We start from the raw sequence: 12,774 nt of genomic DNA on the forward strand, positions 1-12,774 counted from the left end.
CACCAGAAAAGTTTCTAAGTGTCCATTTTTGAAATGTACAAATATTCCTCTAAAATCAGCCGAACTACGAATTCCGATTTACTCACCTGTTATCAGGAGAGAACCCAGTGTTGCATCTTGTAGAGCAGCACTGACCATGAAAAGTAATTCTAAGCGTACTTACCAGTAACTTGTATTTCCTTCCATAGGAATCCATTGTGTGGTTTTCACCAGAAAAGTTTCTAAGTGTCCATTTTTGAAACGTACAAATATTCCTCTAAAATCAGCCGAAATACGACTTCCGATTTACTCACCTGTTATCAGGAGAGAACCCAGGGCTGCATCTTTTAGCCCAGCACTGACCGTGAAAAGTAATTCTAAGCGTACTTACCAGTAACTTGTATTTACTTCCATAGGAATCCATTGTGTGGTTTTCACCAGAAAAGATTCTAAGTGTCCATTTTTGAAACATACAAATATTCCTCTAAAATCAGCCGAACTACGAATTCTGATTTACTCACCTGTTATCAGGAGAGAACCCAGTGCTGCATCTTTTAGAGCAGCACTGACCCTGAAAAGTAATTCTAAGTGTATTTACCAGTAACTTGTATTTCCTTCCATAGGAATCCATTTTGTGGTTTCACCAGAAAAGTTTCCAAGTGTCCATTTTTTAGACTTACAAATATTCCTCTAAAATCAGTTGAACTACGAATTCCGATTTACTCACCTGTTATCAGGAGAGAACCCAGTGCTGCATCCTTTAGAGCAGCACTGACCCTGAAAAGTAATTCTAAGTGTATTTACCAGTAACTTGTATTTCCTTCCATAGGAATCCATTGTGTGGTTTTCACCAGAAAAGTTTCCAAGTGTCCATTTTTGAAGCGTACAAATATTCCTCTAAAATCACCCGAACTGCGAATTCTGATTTACTCACCTGATATCAGGAGAAAACCCAGTGCTGCATCTTTTAGACCAGCACTGACCATGAAAAGTAATTCTAAGTGTACTTACCAGTAACTTGTACTTCCTTCCATAGGAATCCATTGTGTGGTTTTCACCAGAAAAGTTTCTAAGTGTCCATTTTTGAAACGTACAAATATTCCTCTAAAATCAGCCGAAATAGGAATTCCTATATACTCACCTGTTATCAGGAGAGAACCCAGGGCTGCATCTTTTAGCACCGCACTGACCCTGAAAAGTAATTCTAAGCGTACTTACCAGTAACTTGTATTTCCTGCCATAGGAATCCATTGTGTGGTTTTCACCAGAAAAGTTTCGAAGTGTCCATTTTTGAAATGTACAAATATCCCTCTAAAATCAGCCAAACTACTAATTCTGATTTACTCACCTGTTATCAGGAGAGAACCCAGTGCTGCATCTTTTAGAGCAGCACCGACCCTGAAAAGTAATTCTATGCGTATTTACCAGTAACTTGTATTTCCTTCCATATGAATCCATTGTGTGGTTTTCACCAGAAAAGTTTCCAAGTGTCCATTTTTGAAGCGTACAAATATTCCTCTAAAATCAGCCGAACTACGAATTCTGATTTACTCACCTGTTATCAGGAGAAAACCCAGTGCTGCATCTTTTAGACCAGCACTGACAATGAAAAGTAATTCTAAGCGTACTTACCAGTAACTTGTATTTCCTTCCATAGGAATCCATTGTGTAGTTTTCACCAGAAAAGTTTCCAAATGTCAAGTTTTTTAGACTTACAAATATTCCTCTAAAATCAGTTGAACTACGAATTCTGATTTACTCACCTGATATCAGGAGAAAACCCAGTGCTGCATCTTTTAGACCAGCACTGACCATGAAAAGTAATTCTAAGCGTACTTACCAGTAACTTGTACTTCCTTCCATAGGAATCCATTGTGTGGTTTTTACCAGAAAAGTTTCTAAGTGTCCATTTTTGAAACGTACAAATATTCCTCTAAAATCAGCCGAAATACGACTTCCGATTTACTCACCTGTTATCAGGAGAGAACCCAGGGCTGCATCTTTTAGCCCAGCACTGACCGTGAAAAGTAATTCTAAGCGTACTTACCAGTAACTTGTATTTACTTCCATAGGAATCCATTGTGTGGTTTTCACCAGAAAAGTTTCTAAGTGTCCATTTTTGAAACGTACAAATATTACTCTAAAATCAGCCGAACTACGAATTCCGATTTACTCACCTGTTATCAGGAGAGAACCCAGTGCTGCATCTTTTAGAGCAGCACTGACCCTGAAAAGTAATTCTAAGCGTACTTACCAGTAACTTGTATTTCCTTCCATAGGAATCCATTGTGTGGTTTTCACCAGAAAAGTTTCTAAGTGTCCATTTTTGAAATGTACAAATATCCCTCTAAAATCAGCCGAACTACGAATTCTGATTTACTCACCTGTTATCAGGAGAAAACCCAGTGCTGCATCTTTTAGACCAGCACTGACTATGAAAAGTAATTCTAAGCGTACTTACCAGTAACTTGTACTTCATTCTATAGGAATCCATTGTGTGGTTTTCACCAGAAAAGTTTCTAAGTGTCCATTTTTGAAACGTACAAATATTCCTCTAAAATCAGCCGAAATAGGAATTCCTATATACTCACCTGTTATCAGGAGAGAACCCAGGGCTGCATCTTTTAGCCCAGCACTGACCCTGAAAAGTAATTTTAAGCGTACTTACCAGTAACTTGTATTTCCTTCCATAGGAATCCATTGTGTGGTTTTCACCAGAAAAGTTTCTAAGTGTCCATTTTTGAAATGTACAAATATCCCTCTAAAATCAGCCGAACTACGAATTCTGATTTACTCACCTGTTATCAGGAGAAAACCCAGTGCTGCATCTTTTAGACCAGCACTGACTATGAAAAGTAATTCTAAGCGTACTTACCAGTAACTTGTATTTCCTGCCATAGGAATCCATTGTGTGGTTTTCACCAGAAAAGTTTCGAAGTGTCCATTTTTGAAATGTACAAATATTCCTCTAAAATCAGTTGAACTACGAATTCCGATTTACTCACCTGATATCAGGAGAAAACCCAGTGCTGCATCTTTTAGACCAGCACTGACCATGAAAAGTAATTCTAAGCGTACTTACCAGTAACTTGTACTTCCTTCCATAGGAATCCATTGTGTGGTTTTCACCAGAAAAGTGTCCAAGTGTCAATTTTTGAAACGTACAAATATTCCTCTAAAATCTGCCGAAATACGACTTCTGATTTACTCACCTGTTATCAGGAGAGAACCCAGGGCTGCATCTTTTAGCCCAGCACTGACCCTGAAAAGTAATTCTAAGCGTACTTACTAGTAACTTGTACTTACTTCCATAGGAATCCATTGTGTGGTTTTCACCAGAAAAGTTAACAAGTGTCCATTTTTGAAGCGTACAAATATTCCTCTAAAATCAGCCGAACTACGAATTCTGATTTACTCACCTGTTATCAGGAGAAGACCCAGTGTTGCATCTTTTAGACCAGCACTAACTATGAAAAGTAATTCTAAGCGTATTTACCAGTAACTTGTATTTCCTTCCATAGGAATCCATTGTGTGGTTTCACCAGAAAAGTTTCCAAGTGTCCATTTTTTAGACTTACAAATATACCTCTAAAATCAGTTGAACTACGAATTCCTATTTACTCACCTGATATCAGGAGGAAACCCAGTGCTGCATCTTTTAGACCAGCACTGACCATGAAAAGTAATTCTAAGCGTACTTACCAGTAACTTGTACTTCCTTCCATAGGAATCCATTGTGTGGTTTTTACCAGAAAAGTTTCTAAGTGTCCATTTTTGAAACGTACAAATATTCCTCTAAAATCAGCCGAAATACGACTTCCGATTTACTCACCTGTTATCAGGAGAGAACCCAGGGCTGCATCTTTTAGCCCAGCACTGACCGTGAAAAGTAATTCTAAGCGTACTTACCAGTAACTTGTATTTCCTTCCATATGAATCCATTGTGTGGTTTTCACCAGAAAAGTTTCCAAGTGTCCATTTTTGAAGCGTACAAATATTCCTCTAAAATCAGCCAGACTACGAATTCTGATTTACTCACCTGTTATCAGGAGAAAACCCAGTGCTGCATCTTTTAGACCAGCACTGACCCTGAAAAGTAATTCTAAGTGTATTTACCAGTAACTTGTATTTCCTTCCATAGGAATCCATTGTGTTGTTTTCACCAGAAAAGTTTCCAAGTGTCCCTTTTTGAAGCGTACAAATATTCCCCTAAAATCACCCGAACTGCGAATTCTGATTTACTCACCTGTTATCAGGAGAAAACCCAGTGCTGCATCTTTTAGGCCAGCACTGACCATGAAAAGTAATTCTAAGCGTACTTACCAGTAACTTGTAGTTCCTTCCATAGGAATCCATTGTGTGGTTTTCACCAGAAAAGTTTCTAAGTGTCCATTTTTGAAATGTACAAATATTCCTCTAAAATCAGCCGAACTACGAATTCCGATTTACTCACATGTTATCAGGAGAGAACCCAGTGCTGCATCTTTTAGAGCAGCACTGACCGTGAAAAGTAATTCTAAGCGTATTTACCAGTAACTTGTATTTCCTTCCATAGGAATCCATTTTGTGGTTTCACCAGAAAAGTTTCCAAGTGTCCATTTTTTAGACTTACAAATATTCCTCTAAAATCAGTTGAACTACGAAGTCCGATTTACTCACCTGATATCAGGAGAAAACCCAGTACTGCATCTTTTAGACCAGCACTGACCATGAAAAGTAATTCTAAGCGTACTTACCAGTAACTTGTACTTCCTTCCATAGGAATCCATTGTGTGGTTTTCACCAGAAAAGTGTCCAAGTGTCAATTTTTGAAACGTTCAAATATTCTTCTAAAATCAGCCGAACTACGAATTCCAATTTACTCACCTGTTATCAGGAGAGAACCCAGTGCTGCATCTTTTAGAGCAGCACTGACCCTGAAAAGTAATTCTAAGCGTACTTACCAGTAACTTGTATTTCCTTCCTTAGGAATCCATTGTGTGGTTTTCACCAGAAAAGTTTCTAAGTGTCCATTTATGAAACGTACAAATATTCCTCTAAAATCAGCCAAAATACGAATTCCTGTTTACTCACCTGTTATCAGGAGAGAACCCAGGGCTGCATCTTTTAGCCCAGCACTGACCCTGAAAAGTAATTCTAAGCGTACTTACCAGTAACTTTTATTTCCTTCCATAGGAATACATTGTGTGGTTTTCACCAGAAAAGTTTCCAAGTGTCCATTTTTGAAATGTACAAATATTCCTCTAAAATCAGCCGATCTACGAATCCCGATTTACTCACCTGTTATCAGGAGAGAACCCAGTGCTGCATCTTTTAGAGCAGCACTGACCCTGAAAAGTAATTCTAAGCGTATTTACCAGTAACTTGTATTTCCTTCCATAGGAATCCATTGTGTGGTTTTCACCAGAAAAGTTTCCAAATGTCCATTTTTGAAACGTACAAATATTCCTCTAAAATCAGCCGCAATACGACTTCCGATTTACTCACCTGTTATCAGGAGAGAACCCAGGGCTGCATCTTTTAGCCCAGCACTGACCGTGAAAAGTAATTCTAAGCGTACTTACCAGTAACTTGTATTTCCTTCCATAGGAATCCATTGTGTGGTTTTCACCAGAAAAGTTTCCAAGTGTCCATTTTTGAAACGTACAAACATTCCTCTAAAATCAGCCGAACTACGAATTTCGATTTACTCACCTGTTATCAGGAGAGAACCCAGTGCTGCATCTTTTAGAGCAGCACTGACCCTGAAAAGTAATTCTAAGCGTATTTACCAGTAACTTGTATTTCCTTCCATATGAATCCATTGTGTGGTTTTCACCAGAAAAGTGTCCAAGTGTCAATTTTTGAAACGTACAAATATTCCTCTAAAATCTGCCGAAATACGACTTCTGATTTACTCACCTGTTATCAGGAGAGAACCCAGGGCTGCATCTTTTAGCCCAGCACTGACCCTGAAAAGTAATTCTAAGCGTACTTACTAGTAACTTGTACTTACTTCCATAGGAATCCATTGTGTGGTTTTCACCAGAAAAGTTAACAAGTGTCCATTTTTAAAGCGTACAAATATTCCTCTAAAATCAGCCGAACTACGAATTCTGATGTACTCACCTGTTATCAGGAGAAGACCCAGTGTTGCATCTTTTAGACCAGCACTAACTATGAAAAGTAATTCTAAGCGTATTTACCAGTAACTTGTATTTCCTTCCATAGGAATCCATTGTGTGGTTTCACCAGAAAAGTTTCCAAGTGTCCATTTTTTAGACTTACAAATATACCTCTAAAATCAGTTGAACTACGAATTCCGATTTACTCACCTGATATCAGGAGAAAACCCAGTGCTGCATCTTTTAGACCAGCACTGACCATGAAAAGTAATTCTAAGCGTACTTACCAGTAACTTGTACTTCCTTCCATAGGAATCCATTGTGTGGTTTTTACCTGAAAAGTTTCTAAGTGTCCATTTTTGAAACGTACAAATATTCCTCTAAAATCAGCCGAAATACGACTTCCGATTTACTCACCTGTTATCAGGAGAGAACCCAGGGCTGCATCTTTTAGCCCAGCACTAACCGTGAAAAGTAATTCTAAGCGTACTTACCAGTAACTTGTATTTCCTTCCATATGAATCCATTGTGTGGTTTTCACCAGAAAAGTTTCCAAGTGTCCATTTTTGAAGCGTACAAATATTCCTCTAAAATCAGCCAAACTACGAATTCTGATTTACTCACCTGTTATCAGGAGAAAACCCAGTGCTGCATCTTTTAGACCAGCACTGACCCTGAAAAGTAATTCTAAGTGTATTTACCAGTAACTTGTATTTCCTTCCATAGGAATCCATTGTGTGGTTTTCACCAGAAAAGTTTCCAAGTGTCCCTTTTTGAAGCGTACAAATATTCCCCTAAAATCACCCGAACTGCGAATTCTGATTTACTCACCTGTTATCAGGAGAAAACCAAGTGCTGCATCTTTTAGGCCAGCACTGACCATGAAAAGTAATTCTAAGCGTACTTACCAGTAACTTGTAGTTCCTTCCATAGGAATCCATTGTGTGGTTTTCACCAGAAAAGTTTCTAAGTGTCCATTTTTGAAATGTACAAATATTCCTCTAAAATCAGCCGAACTTCGAATTCCGATTTACTCACATGTTATCAGGAGAGAACCCAGTGCTGCATCTTTTAGAGCAGCACTGACCGTGAAAAGTAATTCTAAGCGTATTTACCAGTAACTTGTATTTCCTTCCATAGGAATCCATTTTGTGGTTTCACCAGAAAAGTTTCCAAGTGTCCATTTTTTAGACTTACAAATATTCCTCTAAAATCAGTTGAACTACGAATTCCGATTTACTCACCTGATATCAGGAGAAAACCCAGTGCTGCATCTTTTAGACCAGCACTGACCATGAAAAGTAATTCTAAGCGTACTTACCAGTAACTTGTACTTCCTTCCATAGGAATCCATTGGGTGGTTTTCACCAGAAAAGTGTCCAAGTGTCAATTTTTGAAACGTTCAAATATTCTTCTAAAATCAGCCGAACTACGAATTCCAATTTACTCACCTGTTATCAGGAGAGAACCCAGTGCTGCATCTTTTAGAGCAGCACTGACCCTGAAAAGTAATTCTAAGCGTACTTACCAGTAACTTGTATTTCCTTCCTTAGGAATCCATTGTGTGGTTTTCACCAGAAAAGTTTCCAAGTGTCCATTTATGAAACGTACAAATATTCCTCTAAAATCAGCCGAAATACGAATTCCTGTTTACTCACCTGTTATCAGGAGAGAACCCAGGGCTGCATCTTTTAGCCCAGCACTGACCCTGAAAAGTAATTCTAAGCGTACTTACCAGTAACTTTTATTTCCTTCCATAGGAATCCATTGTGTGGTTTTCACCAGAAAAGTTTCCAAGTGTCCATTTTTGAAATGTACAAATATTCCTCTAAAATCAGCCGATCTACGAATCCCGATTTACTCACCTGTTATTAGGAGAGAACCCAGTGCTGCATCTTTTAGAGCAGCACTGACCCTGAAAAGTAATTCTAAGCGTATTTACCCGTAACTTGTATTTCCTTCCATAGGAATCCATTGTGTGGTTTTCACCAGAAAAGTTTCCAAATGTCCATTTTTGAAACGTACAAATATTCCTCTAAAATCAGCCGCAATACGACTTCCGATTTACTCACCTGTTATCAGGAGAGAACCCAGGGCTGCATCTTTTAGCCCAGCACTGACCGTGAAAAGTAATTCTAAGCGTACTTACCAGTAACTTGTATTTCCTTCCATAGGAATCCATTGTGTGGTTTTCACCAGAAAAGTTTCCAAGTGTCCATTTTTGAAACGTACAAACATTCCTCTAAAATCAGCCGAACTACGAATTTCGATTTACTCACCTGTTATCAGGAGAGAACCCAGTGCTGCATCTTTTAGAGCAGCACTGACCCTGAAAAGTAATTCTAAGCGTATTTACCAGTAACTTGTATTTCCTTCCATATGAATCCATTGTGTGGTTTTCACCAGAAAAGTGTCCAAGTGTCAATTTTTGAAACGTACAAATATTCCTCTAAAATCTGCCGAAATACGACTTCTGATTTACTCACCTGTTATCAGGAGAGAACCCAGGGCTGCATCTTTTAGCCCAGCACTGACCCTGAAAAGTAATTCTAAGCGTACTTACTAGTAACTTGTACTTACTTCCATAGGAATCCATTGTGTGGTTTTCACCAGAAAAGTTAACAAGTGTCCATTTTTGAAGCGTACAAATATTCCTCTAAAATCAGCCGAACTACGAATTCTGATTTACTCACCTGTTATCAGGAGAAGACCCAGTGTTGCATCTTTTAGACCAGCACTAACTATGAAAAGTAATTCTAAGCGTATTTACCAGTAACTTGTATTTCCTTCCATAGGAATCCATTGTGTGGTTTCACCAGAAAAGTTTCCAAGTGTCCATTTTTTAGACTTACAAATATACCTCTAAAATCAGTTGAACTACGAATTCCGATTTACTCACCTGATATCAGGAGAAAACCCAGTGCTGCATCTTTTAGACCAGCACTGACCATGAAAAGTAATTCTAAGCGTACTTACCAGTAACTTGTACTTCCTTCCATAGGAATCCATTGTGTGGTTTTTACCAGAAAAGTTTCTAAGTGTCCATTTTTGAAACGTACAAATATTCCTCTAAAATCAGCCGAAATACGACTTCCGATTTACTCACCTGTTATCAGGAGAGAACCCAGGGCTGCATCTTTTAGCCCAGCACTGACCGTGAAAAGTAATTCTAAGCGTACTTACCAGTAACTTGTATTTCCTTCCATATGAATCCATTGTGTGGTTTTCACCAGAAAAGTTTCCAAGTGTCCATTTTTGAAGCGTACAAATATTCCTCTAAAATCAGCCAAACTACGAATTCTGATTTACTCACCTGTTATCAGGAGAAAACCCAGTGCTGCATCTTTTAGACCAGCACTGACCCTGAAAAGTAATTCTAAGTGTATTTACCAGTAACTTGTATTTCCTTCCATAGGAATCCATTGTGTGGTTTTCACCAGAAAAGTTTCCAAGTGTCCCTTTTTGAAGCGTACAAATATTCCCCTAAAATCACCCGAACTGCGAATTCTGATTTACTCACCTGTTATCAGGAGAAAACCCAGTGCTGCATCTTTTAGGCCAGCACTGACCATGAAAAGTAATTCTAAGCGTACTTACCAGTAACTTGTAGTTCCTTCCATAGGAATCCATTGTGTGGTTTTCACCAGAAAAGTTTCTAAGTGTCCATTTTTGAAATGTACAAATATTCCTCTAAAATCAGCCGAACTACGAATTCCGATTTACTCACATGTTATCAGGAGAGAACCCAGTGCTGCATCTTTTAGAGCAGCACTGACCGTGAAAAGTAATTCTAAGCGTATTTACCAGTAACTTGTATTTCCTTCCATAGGAATCCATTTTGTGGTTTCACCAGAAAAGTTTCCAAATGTCCATTTTTTAGACTTACAAATATTCCTCTAAAATCAGTTGAACTACGAATTACGATTTACTCACCTGATATCAGGAGAAAACCCAGTGCTACATCTTTTAGACCAGCACTGACCATGAAAAGTAATTCTAAGCGTACTTACCAGTAACTTGTACTTCCTTCCATAGGAATCCATTGTGTGGTTTTCACCAGAAAAGTGTCCAAGTGTCAATTTTTGAAACGTTCAAATATTCTTCTAAAATCAGCCGAACTACGAATTCCAATTTACTCACCTGTTATCAGGAGAGAACCCAGTGCTGCATCTTTTAGAGCAGCACTGACCCTGAAAAGTAATTCTAAGCGTACTTACCAGTAACTTGTATTTCCTTCCTTAGGAATCCATTGTGTGGTTTTCACCAGAAAAGTTTCCAAGTGTCCATTTATGAAACGTACAAATATTCCTCTAAAATCAGCCGAAATACGAATTCCTGTTTACTCACCTGTTATCAGGAGAGAACCCAGGGCTGCATCTTTTAGCCCAGCACTGACCCTGAAAAGTAATTCTAAGCGTACTTACCAGTAACTTTTATTTCCTTCCATAGGAATCCATTGTGTGGTTTTCACCAGAAAAGTTTCCAAGTGTCCATTTTTGAAATGTACAAATATTCCTCTAAAATCAGCAGATCTACGAATCCCGATTTACTCACCTGTTATCAGGAGAGAACCCAGTGCTGCATCTTTTAGAGCAGCACTGACCCTGAAAAGTAATTCTAAGCGTATTTACCAGTAACTTGTATTTCCTTCCATAGGAATCCATTGTGTGGTTTTCACCAGAAAAGTTTCCAAATGTCCATTTTTGAAACGTACAAATATTCCTCTAAAATCAGCCGCAATCCGACTTCCGATTTACTCACCTGTTATCAGGAGAGAACCCAGGGCTGCATCTTTTAGCCCAGCACTGACCGTGAAAAGTAATTCTAAGCGTACTTACCAGTAACTTGTATTTCCTTCCATAGGAATCCATTGTGTGGTTTTCACCAGAAAAGTTTCCAAGTGTCCATTTTTGAAACGTACAAACATTCCTCTAAAATCAGCCGAACTACGAATTTCGATTTACTCACCTGTTATCAGGAGAGAACCCAGTGCTGCATCTTTTAGAGCAGCACTGACCCTGAAAAGTAATTCTAAGCGTATTTACCAGTAACTTGTATTTCCTTCCATATGAATCCATTGTGTGGTTTTCACCAGAAAAGTTTCCAAGTGTCCATTTTTGAAGCGCACAAATATTCCTCTAAAATCAGCCAAACTACGAATTCTGATTTACTCACCTGTTATCAGGAGAAAACACAGTGCTGCATCTTTAAGACCAGCACTGACTATGAAAAGTAATTCTAAGCGTACTTACCAGGAACTTGTACTTCCTTCCATAGGAATCCATTGTGTGATTTTCACCAGAAATGTTTCTAAGTGTCCGTTTTTGAAACGTACAAATATTCCTCTAAAATCAGCCGAAATACGAATTCCGATTTACTCACCTGTTATCAGGAGAGAACCCAGTGCTGCATCTTTTAGAGCAGCACTGACCCTGAAAAGTAATTCTAAGTGTATTTACCAGTAACTTGTATTTCCTTCCATATGAATCCATTGTGTGGTTTTCACCAGAAAAGTTTCCAAGTGTCCATTTTTGAAGCGCACAAATATTCCTCTAAAATCAGCCAAACTACGAATTCTGATTTACTCACCTGTTATCAGGAGAAAACCCAGTGCTGCATCTTTTAGACCAGCACTGAGCATGAAAAGTAATTCTAAGCGTACTTACCAGTAACTTGTACTTCCTTCCATAGGAATCCATTGAGTAGTTTTCACCAGAAAAGTTTCTAAGTGTCCATTTTTGAAACGTACAAATATTCCTCTAAAATCAGCCGAAATACGACTTCCGATTTACTCACCTGTTATCAGGAGAGAACCCAGGGCTGCATCTTTTAGCCCAGCACTGACCCTGAAAAGTAATTCTAAGCGTACTTACCAGTAACTTGTATTTACTTCCATAGGAATCCATTGTGTGTTTTTCACCAGAAATGTTTCTAAGTGTCCATTTTTGAAACGTACAAATATTCCTCTAAAATCAGCCGAAATACGAATTCCGATTTACTCACCTGTTATCAGGAGAGAACCCAGGGCTGCATCTTTTAGCCCAGCACTGACCCTGAAAAGTAATTCTAAGTGTACTTACCAGTAACTTGTATTTCCTTCCATAGGAATCCATTGTGTGGTTTTCACCAGAAAAGTTTCTAAGTGTCCATTTTTAAACGTATAAATATTCCTCTAAAATCAGCCAAACTACTAATTCTGATTTACTCACCTGTTATCAGGAGAGAACCCAGTGCTGCATCCTTTAGAGCAGCACTGACCCTGAAAAGTAATTCTATGCGTATTTACCAGTAACTTGTATTTCCTTCCATATGAATCCATTGTGTGGTTTTCACCAGAAAAGTTTCCAAGTGTCCATTTTTGAAGCGTACAAATATTCCTCTAAAATCAGCCAAACTACGAATTCTTATTTACTCACCTGTTATCAGGAGAAAACCCAGTGCTGCATCTTTTAGACCAGCACTGACAATGAAAAGTAATTCTAAGCGTACTTACCAGGAACTTGTACTTCCTTCCATAGGAATCCATTGTGTGATTTTCACCAGAAAAGTTTCTAAGTGTCCATTTTTGAAACGTACAAATATTCCTCTAAAATCAGCCGAAATACGAATTCCGATTTACTCACCTGTTATCAGGAGAGAACCCAGTGCTGCATCTTTTAGAGCAGCACTGACCCTGAAAAGTAATTCTAAG

The sequence above is a fragment of the Triturus cristatus genome, chromosome 1_1, assembly GCF_964204655.1.
Source record: "Triturus cristatus chromosome 1_1, aTriCri1.1, whole genome shotgun sequence".
Classification (NCBI taxonomy): domain Eukaryota; kingdom Metazoa; phylum Chordata; class Amphibia; order Caudata; family Salamandridae; genus Triturus; species Triturus cristatus.